At 47.9% G+C, this 16,140-nt stretch overlaps 1 long non-coding RNA gene across 1 annotated transcript; it reads left to right on the top strand.

Annotated features, from left to right (window-relative positions):
* The first annotated feature begins 521 nt into the window (after window positions 1–521).
* Window positions 522–1,232, top strand: LOC144238746 (uncharacterized). The gene is made up of 2 exons (XR_013337198.1): window positions 522–640; window positions 1,100–1,232. It is a non-coding gene; the product is annotated as an uncharacterized LOC144238746 (long non-coding RNA).
* Window positions 1,233–16,140: the final 14,908 nt, after the last annotated feature.

Below are 16,140 nucleotides of genomic sequence, written 5' to 3'. Positions count from 1 at the left end.
ACACTGGACGGGGCAGGCCGGGGAAAAGTGAGGCGCTCAGAGAGCCCACGGGGGGTTCGGCCCGGGGAGGGGGTGAGAAGGGAGGAGAGCTCCAGCTAAACCTGGCTGAAAGGAAGCAGGAGCATGGTGCAGNGGACAGAAAAATGCAGGGGTGCTTAACCAAAGGAGAGGGTAACTAAGGAAGGAAACAGGAGTGCAGTGGAGGGAGGCTGTCCCCGGGGGGGGAAGGGGAGCCGATCGGAGGTCCTGCCTACTGGCTCTAGGGGACGGAGGGGGGTCCACAGGGGCGGACGGCAGCAGAGAACAAGAAACTATGGTGCTAGAAAACTTGGGGAGGACACGACAGGGGCCAAGTCGGACAGGGCGATGCTGGCGGCGAGGGGCCCAGAGCAGCATGCCCTGGGGGAAGCAAAGGGGCAGAAAAGAAGGCAGAANGGGACCCGTGAAGCCTCCTGGGAGTTGTAGTTTCTGGGCGGGGGCGGAGGACGGGAGAGCAGGGGCCCGACCGGAGCGGAGGTTACGTGACGCAGTTAGGGAACAAAGCCTGCCGGGAGTTGTAGTTTGAACAGCTAACCCAGCGCCGAGTCTGGCGGATTGATCGAGCTGTTCACGTGGGACGAGTTTTTTCTTCTTTCATTTCGTAAGTCCTTTCGTAGTCTTTAAAGCAATAATATTGGGATAAATGGACGTTTGTGATTCAACAGCCTTAAATTACAGTCTTAAATGATAACAACTCGTTCGTTCAGTGCCTTCTGTGTTCACATACGCTATTTTTTTCCACGGGCCCAACAAACTTGTGAACTGACTGAATCAGGAATTCATTGGTCTATTGCACTTACTAGGAAGCTGAACCCTAGAGAGCCCAAAGTCATCCAGCTATTAGGTAACAGGAACTAAGGGCCGGTTATTTTTCGCAACTTTTTTTTTCATGTATTGTAACTACATAAAAACAATGCCCCAACTATACAAAAAGCATATGTAGACGGAACTATGTCTCCGCGATTTAAAAGTGGTTATCAGAGGGGTCAAGTAATAATTTAAGTTGGGCAATGATTTTGAAGTTACTTTAATTTGTAATTCATTTTGTTTCCTCCAACAGCACAGTAGAATTCTTTGCCAGTGGCAGCAGTTGTTTTTGGGCGAACGACCCAAACGCAAACTCAGAATGCAGAATGCCTGGCAAAGGCAAGTAAGAGGAGCAAGAGCAAAAATAATAAAAATAACTAACTTAAGCAATTAGCACTCAAGACTCCTATTTGATGTTACGGTACTGATGGGCTAAGAAGTTAGTCTGTTACTGTTTCGTGGATGCTGACAGAAGACACAGAATTCCTGGGTGGGAAACAAAGGACTATTATGACACAGGAAATAACATGAGCTTCAGCCCGTTAGTGTCGATTCCTCTTCCCCCAAGTCTTAACCGGGATGACACGAATGGCTCAGATGTTCATTTCTTTGGTGGATTTACACCACAGTTGAGGAACACTGAGCTTGGGGAACCTGTCATTTTATAGGAAGCAGTGAGCGAACCTGTTCTCTGTGCTGGAGAGAGACATTACTTCATTCCTTACAGTTGCTCATAATAAATACAACTCTGAGAAATGGCCCTGGTAAAGAGCAGAGTCTTGCATTTTTGGCATACCCAGCATGACAGACTCCTGAAGGCCTGTCTCTCTCAGCATTACTGTGTGTGAGACATTTCTAAGCACTTTACATCTATAATCTCATTTAATCTTCACAACCGTGTAACGTGCCCTATTTTATTAATGAATAATCAGGCATAGAGAGGCCACACAGCTAATGAACAATCCAGGAGAGGGGCACCTGGGGGCCTCAGGCAGTTGGGTGTCTGACTCTTGATTTCAGCTCAGGTCATGATCTCATGGTTGGTGGGATCCCGCCCCACGTCAGGCTCCGTGCTGACATGTCGAACCTGCTTGGGATTCTCTTCTTTCTCTTCTCTCTCTGCTCCTCTCCCACTCATTCTCTCTCCCTCCCTCCTTCTCTCTCTCTCAAAAATAAATGAATAAACTAAAAAAAAAAAAAAAATCCAAGAGAAGCAACAGGGATGCATAGTTTAAAAAAAAAAACAACACACAGTAAGGGGCGCCTGGGTGGCTCAGTCGGCTAAGCCTCCAATTGGCTCAGGTCGTGATCTCATGATTTGTGAGTTCAAGCCCCCCATCAGGCTTTGGACTGACAGAGCCCAGAGTCTGTGTCAGAGTCTATGTCTCCCTTGCTCTCTGAGCCTCTCCTGCTCATGTTCTGTCTCTCAAAATTAAGTAAATGTAGGGGCACCTGGGTGGCTCAGTCGGATAAGCATCTGACTTCGGTTCAGCTCGTGATCTCACGGTTTGTGGGTTTGAGCCCCGCGTCGGGCTCTGTGTTGACAGCTAGCTCAGAGCCTGGAGCCTCTTTTGGATTCTGTATCTCCCTCTCTCTCTGACCCTCCCGTGCTCATGCTGTCTGTCTCCCTCTCAAAAATAAATAAAGCATTAAATAAATAAAATGTAAAAAAATTTTTTTTCAAATTTTTTAACGTTTATTCATTTTTGAGACAGAGCATAAGTGGGGAAGGGGCAGAGAGAGAGGGAGACACAGAATCCGAGGCAGGCTCCAGGCTCTGTGCTCTCATGCTGTCAGATGCGGGGCTGGAACTCACAGACTGCAAGATCATGACCTGAGCTGAAGTCGTACGCTTGACTAAGCCACCCAGGCGCCCCAAAAAAATTAAAAAAAAAAAAAAGCAAAACACAGCACAGTAAAAGTTAACTTGCAGAGATAGGTCTGATGACTCATAAAAGCAATATAGATGGGTGCCTGGGTGGCTCAGTCAGTTAAGTGTCCAAATTTGGCTCAGGTCATGATCTTCTGATTCGTGGGTTTGAGCCCCGCGTCGGGTCTGTACTGATAGTGCAGAGCCTCAGCCTGCTTTGGGTTCTGTTCTCCCTCTCTCTCTGCCCCTCCTCCTCCCCCGCTCATGCTCCCTCCGACAAGCTCGCTCTCTCTCTCTCCCTCCCTCCCTCAAAAATAAGTAAACATTAAAAAAGATTTTTAAAAAAGCAACAGGCAACCCCCTGTAAGAATTTGTGGACTGTGTACAGGTTTCCAATAATTGTTCAGAATATGGGCGAGGGAAACAGTAGAATAATTAAGACATCGCAAAACTGTGGGATAAGGATTCAGTTATTAGAACATAAAAGTTATTATGACCTTATTTTATAATCAAGCTAATGAAGAAGGGTCTCAAAATAGTTACACAAATAGGGAAATTAATACAAGTTGGAATAAGAATTTTTCTCTACAATAATTATGGCATTTGATTTGAACTGACATGTGGATGGGAAGGAATGTATCCACTAAAGGCATCAGAGAAAGGGAAAAGAGAGCTTCCACTGAAAAGAGCTTTTTTTTCATTTGTTTATTTGACGAAAAATGTACTGACTGCCTGTTCTGTTCCAGACTCTGTAAGAGTGGCAAAGGCTACAGAGATAAATAAGATGGTATCTAGGAACTCCATGATGGGCAATATGACACTGTGAAACTCACAAATGCACATAGGCCTTGATCTGGCAGCCCCGCTTCTAGGAATTCATTCTGCTGTCAGACTTCTACATGTGTGAAGTGACATTTTTGTGAGGATGGTCATTGCAGTATTATCTGTATTTGCAAAAGACTAGAAATAACCTAATGCTCATGTGTTCACTTAGGATACAACCACAATGGAAAACTGAAAACGGTAAATAAAGAATAAGGAATTCTTTAGGTAGTGAAATGATCTCATGGATACAGTATGTAAATGGAAACAAGGTACAACACAGTCAGTAGAACATGATACCATTTGGGTATACAAGGGGAACTATAGGTATGTTTTTATCTGGGAAAGTATTTATATCTCTAGAAGTATTCACCAGAAACTGCTAATATCGATTGCCTCTGGGGCGGGGGACTGGGCAGCTGGGGTGGGGACAGGGGCTTGGAGGGAGACTTTTCATTATATAGTTTTTTGGGAACTTCTGAATTTTTAGATGAATGTGTTGACTATTCAAAAGATAAAGACATACATAGAAAGGATGAGATTGGAAGAAAAGGTGATCAGGGCATCAAAATAAACTGACACCGTTACTGCTCTCAAGAACTCCCTTCTAGCAAGAGAGACAGCTAAAGAAAAAAGTACAACGCAGGCCTTGGGTCTCCGGAGTTAACGGGAGCTGTTCTAGAGACCTGCACCAGCTGGCAAGAGTGCCCGTAGGAGCGCGGCCTTCCACACGGAGCAGCTGGACTGAGTAATCGCGGCTAAGACGGGTCAGCGAGGCAGAGAAGGATGGAGCGGAAGGGCACTTCTGACCAGGGGAACAGTGCGTTCAAACCCAGAGATTGGAAAGAACTGGGAACAGCGCGGGAGCCGCGGGGCAGTTCAGTAGGACTGGGGCAGAGGAGAGGGGACAGGGGAGGGGGGCAAGAATCAGATACGGGAGGAACTCGGGCATTGAATATCGTGTCTAAGAGTGTGAATTTCACTCCCAAGTATTTACGGGGCCTCTGAATGCTTTTAAGCAGAGCAGACATCTTACTAACTCTGGACTTCGTAAAGTCCATCCTGCAGGAAGCATGGAGAACACCGGGAGAGAGCATCACCCTAGCAGTTGGTGCTGTGACTCCCGCGAGAATTGACGAGATTAGGGCTTGGGCAGGGGCGAGGGGAGGGGCCTCCCAGGGCGGAGGGCTCTTGGCTGCCCTTGGGTGTGAGGGCGGGGCAGGAGAGAATGGCCCTGGGGCCCTGGCTTGGCGGTGTGATTGCCCAAGACCAGACGGAAGAGGAAGAGGCTCTCGGGAGGACAATGAGTTCAGTTCCGGGTATGGATTTGAGGGCTTGGGGCAGATCCAGGGGAGGGTGGGTGAGTAATCGGTTGGACGAGTGAACCTGGCGCCCGGGAAGGGGTCAGGCCCGAGCGTGGATCGGTGAGCGTCGGCGCACCAAGGTAGAGCGGGTAACAAAGTGAGAGGGTGCCAAGTCCCAGACCTGGAATAGGGCCCCCTCCAGCCCGGTCAGGAGACTTAAAAAGGAAGGAGACAGAAAGAGGCTTCCCAGAGCAGAGGGTGGGGGGCTTCTGTGGAGTGGGTTCCTGGAACTCACCTAGGCTGCCTTCGGGAAGGGGACCCAGGCGATTTGCAGAGCACTTCTGACCCGAGAGCATGTGCGGCCCTCACGATAGCAACGTGAATAGTAGTGCCCAATGGAAACTAGGCGCCGCTCCCCAGCAGGGCCCAGTCGCCCTGCTGGTTTATAGCAGAACTGAACCACAAACCCAAATGTTCTCACACCGCGGCCAGAACACTCTTCACTACCCAGCTTTCTTTTGGTTAAAGGGGGAAAAAAAAGTTCCTCCTACCCTTTGTGAAAGGCAAAGGCATCAGGTTTCCCTTAGGTTTATTGTTGGCATTAACTTAAGTGAGAACCCCACCTTCAAATCTCTGCTGGTGTATCGTCCTTGGATCCTAGACGGCCCACGTCTTTTCCTCTTTGCTGGTCTCAATTCTACTCGTCCTTCAAGCTCTTGCATAAGTCCCTCCATAAAGCCTCCCCTGAGGATTCCACTTCACTCTGACTTCTCTTTTTGCCTAAATTCCCGTGGCAAATACACGTTCCAGTGACACCACACACACACACACACACACACACACCCCTCTTCCAGTGAGTCACAGGCTTGTATAATCTCCCGTTGCCGGTGGGAAGGACTTGCGGCTTGCTTCTAGGCAAAGGTGATGTGTGTCACTACCTGATGACAGTTACGTTATATAACTGCTAAGTTCTTCTTAGCAGACTGGGGTCAGATAGTCTCGTGCTGGCTCTCAGGAAGAAAGCTGCCGTGTTCCGATTTGCTTATGGAGAAGGCCCTCGGCAGGGAGCTGCAGGAGCCTCTAGGAGCCAAGAGTCGCCCCCAGCTCACAGCAAGGAAACGGATCCTGGGCTCCACTAAGAAACACGGCCAGGCCAGCACCTTGACTGCAGGCTTGTGAGATGCCACAGAGGAGTCAGCTAAGCTGAGCCCAGACTCCTAACCCACGAAAACTATGAAATAACAAATGTGTGTTGTTTTAAGCTGCCAACGTGGCCGTCATTTGCTATGTGGCAGTTAGACAGCACGCATAGCCCCTGTCGCATTTTGGTGGGCCCCTCAGCTTAGACCATAATAATTGAATGTCTAGCCTAGCTTTACCTTTCCAATCTGAACAGAGGCTTCTTGAAAACAAGGAACTTGTCACGCGTGACTTGTGTTCTCAGAGGGTAGGAGAGTGAGAGGCACAAGAGAAAGTATTGATGGAATCTTAGTCCGAGAAAGGGCCATAAGTGGCTGACAGCATCTGCTGCGTAGGGATGTGGTGGGGCAAAATGAGGAATACGTGGAAAACACCTAAATAATGCTTCGTACCCAGTTATCATTAGCTGTATTAATAAATACCACATCTGCCCCCACTTCCTCATTTTGCTGATGAAGGAATAGCTCCCTCACTACTACCCTCCAAAAAAACAAACAGACCCAGCAAGGTACCATGACTTATCAAAGGTCACACAGCAGATCAGTGGCCAGAATTCACCACTCAGAAAAAATATTAAATGGCTTACATGAGGCACTAAGGCGTGTCATTACCCACGAATTCATGGGTTGAAGAAGACAGAAAGAGCTCCCTTTTTCTTAGAGCCTTTCCCTAATTCTGACTCTCCTATCCTCCTATTTTTCCTGTACTTTCCCCATGAAGACTACATGAAAAATTACTTTTTTTGGTCCATTGAGTAACTGATTTGCAATAGCTGCTAATATGTACAGACTAGAGGGCTTCTTAATCAAGATTCCTTTAGTTGCAAGTGACAGAAGCGCCGTTGAAACCAGCTTAAGCAAAAAAGAGAATCTATTGGTTCACAAAGCCAAGAATGACACTAGGTATCCACGTTAACTATAGCTGCGTAACAAATCATCCCAAAGCTCAGCGGCATGAAACAATCATTTTATTACACTTATGGACCCTACAGGTCAGGAATGCAGTTAGGACACATAGAGATGACTGATCTCTGTCCTGTGGTGCCTAGGGCCTCGGTTGGGAAGACTCAAAAGCTAAGGGCGAATTGATGGCTGAGGTCATCTAGAAACGGCTTAGGCCTGTCAGTTGAGGCGGGCTGTCTGCTGGGACTTCAGCCAGGGCTTTTGGCCTGAACTCCACACATGGCCTCTTCGTGATGCTTCTTCTCGGCTTCTTCAAGCATGGCGACGGTTACCGGGACCTTTCTTCCTAGTCCTCTTTCAATACAGCTGGGTCTCCCCACATCCATGCCAAGAGCCTTTGAGACAAGGAGGCAGAGAGGAAGACTGGGAGCCAGAGAGAAACACGAGCACTTAGCACCAGCGGGTGTTGGCAGCTCTCACAAAGTCTATTTACTGACAACACGTATCTCCTAATATTTACTAATCCCTCAGATGTTTGCAAATGAGGCAAAGCTGTGAGGAGCTGTGCGGAGAAGTGGCAGCTGTGTAGCCAACCCTGGCACCCGTTCGCGGAGGGCCACGTCTTCCACCAGAAGCTCCCGAAGCCCGGCCCCATGTCCAATGCCCAGAGCTGAGCAGTTCTGTTACATAAACTTGAAATCAGCAGTCTCTGCTCACACTTAACCTACTCACTTCCGTCTCTTCCAAAACATATAGATTATGAAGATCTTCAACAGGGAGCACCCACCATTCCCTTAGACCCATGGCCCAGAGCTTAATCACATGATCAGAAAATTTCTCTTTACATGTAACCTTCTGTAATTAAAACAGATTCTAGGCCAATGGCCTCCATCAAGCTTTGAACGCTGCATGCGTGCCCTCCAAAGCCTGAATATTGAGAGTTAGCCATCGGTTTTCTGCATTCAGCTCCTGATACCCAGTCAGTGCTCCATGGCTCCCTTCAGGAATGATTTTCTTTTGTTCCGTGATCCTAGTCAGTCACCTCGCAAGGCACTCTGCTCGGTACAGGAAAGAAAATCCCAGTCCATTTAGCTGGCATTGACTGAGCATCCACAATGTGCCAGGCACGGGGCCAGGGCTGGGGGCACAGAGAGAAATCATCAGCCCCTGCCCTTTAAGAATTCTCAGGTCAGGGGGGAGAGGCAGCCGTGAAAACAAGCACTTACTATAGAGTGCGGTAAGTTTTGTACCAGCTGCTATGGGAACACTGAGGAGGGATGATTAACTGTCTGGGGATTCTCTGTGAAGTCGGGGAAGACTTCATCAGTGTCACTGGAGTGGGGTTTTGAAGGGTGAATAAAAGCTTATTAGAAGGGTAAGGCTGGGAAAGGAATGCCAGCAGAGGGAAGAGTATATGCAAAAGCAGAGAGGCGGGGAAGGACATGGTGTGTTTTGGGAACTCACAAGGTAGCAGAGGGCCAGAAAGGAGGCAGTGGGCAGCTTAATCCCTCCCCTCACCCCTCCATGGCCCTGGGTGGGGTGGGGGGGGGCGGCGACAACAAGAAATGGAAGCACCAGCTCTATTGCTAGTAAGTAAGCAAGATTTTTTTAAAAAATTTTTTAAACATTTATTTTTGAGACAGAGTGTGAGCGAGGGAGGGGCAGAGAGAGAGGGAGACACAGAATCTGAAGCAGCTCCAGGCTCTGAGCTGTCAGCAAAGAGCCCAACATGGGGCTTGAACCCACAAACTGTGAGATCATGACCTGAGCAGAAGTCGGACACTTAACCGACTGAGCCACCCAGGCGCCCTGATTATCTTTCTATATAAAGCTCATATCCTTAAGTCTTGGTTCTATGGGTATTCTAGAACTTTTACAAGATTATAATCAACTAATGGGAACTGGCTTCTCAAGGAATCAAGGTCTCTTATATTTGAAAGGCCCTTGGACATGTCACCCGTACTCTGTGGGCTTTTGTGATGATATGAAATGTGATTACTGCTGATTGGAACTGGAGAGGGTGAGCCGGGCCGGTGCCCAGCTCTCCTCACAGCCCTCACCGAACTACTTCTCCTTTCTGCACCTTCAGCCACTCAGGCTGGTGCTCTTCATGCAGCAGACACATTGATCATTTGGGTTCTCTTACCCTCTCAAAACAGAACAAAACAAAAAAATAGTGTTGGCTTTTTGGAAACTTCCAGAACCACTTCTTTCCTGAGTAAGGACTTGCCCGACACAAGCAAAATAAGCTGACACTTCTCAAGGAGCTCTAGGAAATCCTGGTCTAACACATGAGCCTTACAAATGAGTTTCTAAAAGCACCTGTTAGCCTGCCAAACTTTTGACCAGCCTGCAAAATGCTCTGGGCTCTTCTCAAAGCGCTGCCTCTGATGATGTGAGCTGTGGGCAACTTAAACGAGGGCAGGGATACATTTTCAATTTTTCATAAAATATTTACCTTCCTCGGATCCAATTTCTTTTTAGGCTTGGTCTTTTATCTTTTTGGTGCTAGACTTAATTTGCGACCCTGCTCCCTCACCTCCCCGCAGCCTGTCTGGCTGCCCTTTGCTGAAGAAGTGAACTTGGCATTCACAACAGGAAAACCCCAGGGCCCCAGGCGAGGTTTGAGAAGAGCTGCTTCTCTTCCTGTGGGGCCCACCGTGGCCACCTGCCCAGGTGCTCAAGGTGCTGCTGCTGCCCTCTCGTGGCCGCGACCTCGGGTGTGGCGGGCGTCCGCTTGGCAAACAAAAAGTCCTCCAATTTTCAGGAGGCTAGCTGATTAAAGCATTCCCAAGACCCATGTCATTAAAAAAATTTTTTTCTTAGTGTTTAATTTTGAGAGTGTGTGCACCCGCGCTGAGTAGGGGAGGGGCAGAGGGAGAAGACAGAATCTGAAGCAGGCTCTGGGCAGTCAGCGCAAAGGGCGGCGGTGGGGCTCGACCCCATGAATGGCAAGACCATGACCTGAGCTGGAATTGGGTCCTCAACCATAGAGCCACCCGATTGCCCAGATCCATGTCATTTTAGAGCTGAAAGGAACCTTAGTCCAACCCCCATTTTTATGGCTTTTTTTTTTAAGAGAAGGATGCCCCCCCAAATAAGAGAGATTCTGTCATTTAGCCAAGGACACATCCTAGTGAGAAAAGTAGCTTGGAGTGGAACCTCCATCCTCACTGGAAGACGAGGGAAGGGGAAGTTGACATTTGAAGCTGAGAAAGACACAGTGATACTGAAGAGTTGCAGACCAGACTTGGGGAGCCAGAGGAGCAGAGAAAATGTGGTGGGTTTCTCTCCACCTGCCAGCGACACCCCCATCCCAGCTGCTGCTTTGTAAGTGCCCACAGGCCTTGGAAAAGGACCATCTCCTGACTTTTTGGAGCACTATCTTATACCTAGGACACAGCATTCCAGGGTAGGAGATCTAGATTCTGGTGGTTGTTTTTTTTTTAATTTTTAAAGGTTTATTTATTTTTTGAGAGAGAGAGAATGACAGAGACGGAGTGCAAATTGGGGAGGGGCAGAGAGAGAGGGCAACACAGAATCCGAAGCAGGCTCCAGGCTCTGAACTGTCAGCACAGAGCCTGACTTGGAGCTCGAACCCACGGACCGCAAGATCATGACCTGAATGGAAGTTGGATGTCCAACCGACTGAGCCGCCCAGGCGTCCCTGGAGAGCTAGATTCTTGTCCAAGCTTCCAACTTGAGTCACTCACCCCACCTCCACCTTTGGGCCTCAATTTTCTCACTCGTAAAGTGAGGACGTGTTCTGTTTTCCGTGGTTTCTTTTAGCAGTGCTAGTTTCTGATTGTCTGCTTGCCTCTTGGCCCAAAATATCTGGTGGGACTAAGGGACTAGGAGCAACTTGAGGGCAGAGTCTGTATCTTTTTCTTTTTTAAATAGTTTATTGTCAAGTTGGCTTCCATATAGTCTGTATATTTTTCTGTTCATCCCCAAAGCTTAACTCTATACTTTTGACATATCTAAAATTCACTAGCAATAGTGTGTTCAGAGCCTGCTGGGTACCAGACACATCACATGTGATCCTTGCATATGGCTTCGTGCTGGTGGCCGCCACACCTGTGAGGCCATAAAGCAGTGCTAAGCCAAGAGCCATGGGGTCAGATTGCCTATGACTGTCTCCTTCTTCTACACTTCCTGTCTTATGCATCCCTCCTCTCTGTATCCATTTCCTCATCTGGACAATGGGATTTAAGTGGCAGTGCCTGGCACATGTGAGCCCTCAGTAAATGTTAATAGGTGGGCGTTATCACCTTGATTTTATGGATGAGGGAATTAAATAACTTTTCCAAACCAGCATGGCCAATAAGTGACTCCTCTAAGATGATAAGCAAGATCTAAAGCCCATGCGGAGTTTAGGCTCCATGCTGCACTATTCCCCTCTGACCAACCTGGCCTCAGAACAAGTGAATGAATGAAAGCCTTCATTGCTGGTGGTCGTGCCAATAGTTGGCACTTGACTTTTCCATGGGGAAGGTATTATTACTCCTGCTCACTTCCTGGAACCAGCCAAGACAGAAGATGAAAACAAAACAGAAGTAAAGTGCCCTCTTCAGCACAGAGAATACAGGTTTCTTCTATGCCAGTGAGGACTTGCTGAGCATGTGGCCGCAGTAGGCCAGGCATTGCAGACATTGGAGAGCCCTCTGACCTTTAAATGCTTGCAGTCTAGTTGGGGAACAAACCTATCCAAAGTCTGGATTATCATGTTTACACCCCAAAATGGGGTAATATAGATTATTTGAGTTCAGAAAGGGAACAGAGAATCCTGGGAACCTTCCTGGAAGAAGAATCACTCATCCCTGAGGTTATCTTTGATTCCTTTCCATGTCCTGCGTTCAGTTGGTCAGTCACCAAGACATAGCTGTTCTTTCCAAAGTGATTCATAACAGTCCCTTACCTTTCAGCACCGTGGCCACTTCCCCTGCTCAGTGGCTCATTACTTCATGCCTGGAGGTGCTCCGACAGTCGGCTAACCTGTCTCTTGGCCGCCAGCCTTTACCTTTTCAATCTGCGTCATCTACCTCTTTGGGATTAGCCTTCATTCCGAGTTTCCTTGAGCCAATTGTTTAAGCATCCACTGGGCCAGGTGCCCCTCCTCTATGCACCAGGGATTCAGTGTTGAAGCAGACAGGCAAGGAGATCCCTGCCCCCCAAGGACCCACATACTAGTTTAAGAAAACTTCCCTGGAGAACTGTTGCTGCAAAGATAGGCATTCAGACACTCAGGGCAGGGCCCACCCTATTTGTTCCCCACCCCCTCCTCCCCCACTACTTTCCGGACTTTTCAGCCTTACTCACCCCCACACAGGCTGATTATTTCCAACCCGGGCTTTCTTCTCGCCCTTTCTTGTGGGACCTACTTGCCCAAATCCTTCAGGGCCTGCTTCTAAGCCCACATCCCCCCCACCCTTCTCAGCACTACTCTTCTCCCTCCGGTGAGCCTTCCACAAGATTGTAAGCTTCTGGAGGCTATAGTCCTGTTCTGGATGTGTCCATCCTGCTCTCCCTTAGCACCTGGCACAGGACTGTGCAAATAGGGGTTTTATTCTTCCTCCTCCTCACAGTAAAAACTAACACCTGTAAAGCACTTTACAAAGTGTTGTCATGTAGGCAGTCTGGGTGGCTCAGTTGGTTGGGCATCTGACTTTGGCTCAAGTGTTGGTCTTGTGGTTCCTGAGTTTGAGCCCCGTGTCGGGCTCTGTGTTGACAGCTGGGAGCTTGGAGCTTGCTTCCGATTCTGTCTCCCTCGCTCTCTGCCCCTCCCCCACTTGCCCTCTCTGTCTCTCAAAAATAAACATTAAAATACAAAGTGTTGGGGCGCCTGAATGGCTCAGTCGGTTAAGTGGCCGTCTTCAGCACAGGTCATGATCTTGCGGTCCGTGAGTTTGAGCTCCGCATCAGTCTCTGTGCTAACAGCTTGGAGCCTGGAGCCTGCTTCAGATTCTGTATCTCCCTCTCTCTCTGCACCTCTCCCACTCGTTCTCTCGGTGTCTCTCAAAAATTAATAAACAGCTTGGAGCATAGAAAATGTTTTCATGTACATATCATGTACATAATCTTCTATAAACTACACAGTATCTTTGTAGCAAGTACCAGTCAATATCAAATGGGTTAATAGGTCAAAAGAGAAAGGCATCCCGGGTGAGGGAAATAACACCAGGATGTACAAGGTCAGGAATGATCCCCACCGGAGAGGAAGGCAGTGTGGGAAGTAGCCTTGCTGGAGAGAAAAGAACGAACACCATAGGAAACTTGGGAAATGAAGGGTCAAGGTAACAAAAACCAAACAAAAACCAAGCACATGGCACTGGCACAGTAAGTGGTTTGGAGTGTTTATTTCTGGCCTTCTTAGAAACATTTTTTCTTTTGCAAAGCTGTCACAAGTGTCCATATCATTTTGTGTCCTACTTTTTGTCACTTAATATTCTAAGCACTGTTCCCTGATGCGACATCGTCTTTGTAAAGGCCGTTTGGAGTGAATGCAGAATGTTCCAGGGTAGCTGCACCGTCACGTCCTTAACCTGGCTCTCTGTTGTTGGCCACGTTGCTTCCCATTTTGCACGGTTTCAAGAAGCACCGCAACACAACTCTTGTGCAGAGAGAAGAAACAGAATGAAGCCGGAAAGACTGATCCGTATTATCCCATTTGCCATGCTTACTGCGGTCACCATTCCTGAATCCCCAGTCCGGGGTTCAGGGGCTTACACAGAGTAGGAGCTTGATAAATAAATGTATGGCGGGGGAGGGCATCTGGGTGGCTCAGTCTGTTAAGTGATCAAGTTTGGCTCAGGTCATGATCTCACGGTTCGTGAGTTCGAGCCCCACATTGGGATCTCTGCTGTCAGCACAGAGCCTGCTTCAGATACTCTGTGTTCCTCTCTCTCTGCCCCTCTCCTGCTCACCCTCTCTTTCTCAAAAATGAACATTTTTTTTTAAGTGAAAAAAAATTTTTGTGAATTAAATGTTTTATTGAGGTACAATTAACATATTCCTTCATGACCTGGAGTACTAATATTCTAAATTGATCTCTCAGAGTTGATATTAAATTATATTTTTCTAGTTTTTCTACAGTTGATTTATAATCTTTAACTCACCTGAATTTATTTAGGTGTACTGTTTAAGGACAGAGCCCTTCCACCCCAAATTTTAACCGGTTGTTCAAATGCCTTTCTCCCCGTGGTCCTTTTCTAAGGGGAGAGAGGGGGGAGGTGCAGAGGGAGAGAGAGAGAAAGAGAGACAGAGAGAGAATCTTAAGCAGGCTCCATGCTCAGCACAGAGCCCAACACGGGGCTCAATCCCACGACCCTGGGATTATGACCTGGGCTGAAATCAAGAGTCGGAAGACTCAATCGACTAAGCCACCCAGGTGCCCCTCCCCTCCCAATTGTCCTTTTTAAATACTAATATAAAATTGGGTATATATTTGCCTAGCCAGTCTGTTAAATTGATGTATGAGCTACATAATGGTTTACTGTCTGCCAAGGCGAATACGCCTCCCAATTAAGCACCATCTTCAACGTTTTCTTTGCCATCTCCCGTTTATTCTTCCAGATGAATTTTAAAATAATTATATCCAATTCTAAAAGGACTCTTTTGGGATTCTCACTGTAATTACACAAAGCCCAAAAATAAATTAAGAGAGAAGTGACATCTTTACAATTTTACGTTTGCCATCCGGGGAGGTTTTTCTTCGTTAACTTTTCCCGTATTTTTCTCAACAAAATTTGGTCATTGTCTCCCTCCCCTGCTCATGCTGTCTCTCTCTCCCAGAAATAAAAACAAGGCTCCCCCCCAAAAAAACATTAAAATTGGGTCATTGTCTTCACGTTGATGACTGACATTTCCAAAAAAGGGGATTCCTAGGTATATTATATTTCAGGGTGTTTACTAACTGGGCTGTTACCAGTGTCTGCAGGGGCACTTGCCGACCGGATGTAACAATCCAGTCGACTCTCTTGTCATCGATGCGTTCTTTCTGTTCCTTGGCTGTCTGCCCCTCAAAGCCACCCGCAGATTTGAGTTCTGCCCTTTGGAGCCAGATGGAGTAAAACTGCCCTTCCTCCTCCAGGACAGATTTTCATCTTTGGAGACTGTCCTGGCCAAATAACCCCAGCTGATAGGATGAAACTAGTATTTGGGAAAGAGTCAAACGATGGTGGTCAGGAGGACGAGCTTGGGGTGGATTAGACTAGAAGGCAGGGAAGCAGCAGACGCTGGCTTCTGCAGCGACCCAGAGTTCAAGACTGGCTGAGACAAGGTTGTGGACACAGCAAGGGGGAAGTCTGAGGGATTTTTCAAATGAGGGAACAAGGGACAAATGGCAACAAAGAGTCAAAGATGGCTTTCAAGCCTCTAGCCTGAATCACTGAAGAGAGGGACTCTCTTCACAGAGAGAAAGTGAATAGGGCAGAGATTTTGGAAGGAGTCTATTTCTGTCCTCCTGACCCTGAGATTACAATATATCCAAGGAATGAAGTCTGTCCTATAGATCAGTTGTCTCACACACACACACACACACACACACACACACACTCTCTCTCTCTCTCTCTCTCCCAGTTCCTGGCACCATGCTCCTAAAACTCTTGTAATTTCTTAAGTGATAAGAGCATCAGGGACGTTTCTTGTTCTAAAATTTGCCTTTGGCCCTGATTCCTAACGCAGGGCTCCTGAAGCCTTTGTGAATTCCTAAGTGATAAATGAATATCGGGAGCATCTTGGGTCCAGGGAGGCAACTCTGGGCGGGCTCCTGGATGAGGGCTGGTCCCCAGAAAGGCTGAGCCGTGTTTAGAAAATTGGCATTTTCAGCCTCGTCACCCCCTTTCTTCGGAGAGGGGAGGGTCTGGAGATGGAGCTGATACTTGACCGTGGCGAGGTGAGAAAGCATCCGTGAAATCCCAAGCGTGTGGCATTCCAAGCGCTGCCAGACTGGCAAACGCATGCACTCCGGAGGGTGACACACCCCGGCTCCGTGGGGGCAGACGCTTCTGCACCCCTTCCCACACCTCGCCCTAGGTATCTCTTCATCATCTGCATCCTTGATCATGTCCTGTAGTCAACTGGGACACTTACATGTTTCCCTGGGTTCTGTGATACACTCCAGCAAATTACTTAAAGCCAAGGAAGGGGCCGCGGGAACCTCTGTTTTGTACCTATGCCAGACAAAAGTCGTGGGAGC

The sequence above is a fragment of the Crocuta crocuta genome, unplaced genomic scaffold (assembly GCF_008692635.1).
Source record: "Crocuta crocuta isolate KB4526 unplaced genomic scaffold, BGI_CrCroc_1.0 scaffold415, whole genome shotgun sequence".
Lineage (NCBI taxonomy): Eukaryota > Metazoa > Chordata > Mammalia > Carnivora > Hyaenidae > Crocuta > Crocuta crocuta.
The sequence above is the reverse complement of the archived record's forward strand: the minus strand, read 5'-3'. Positions and strand labels throughout refer to the sequence as shown.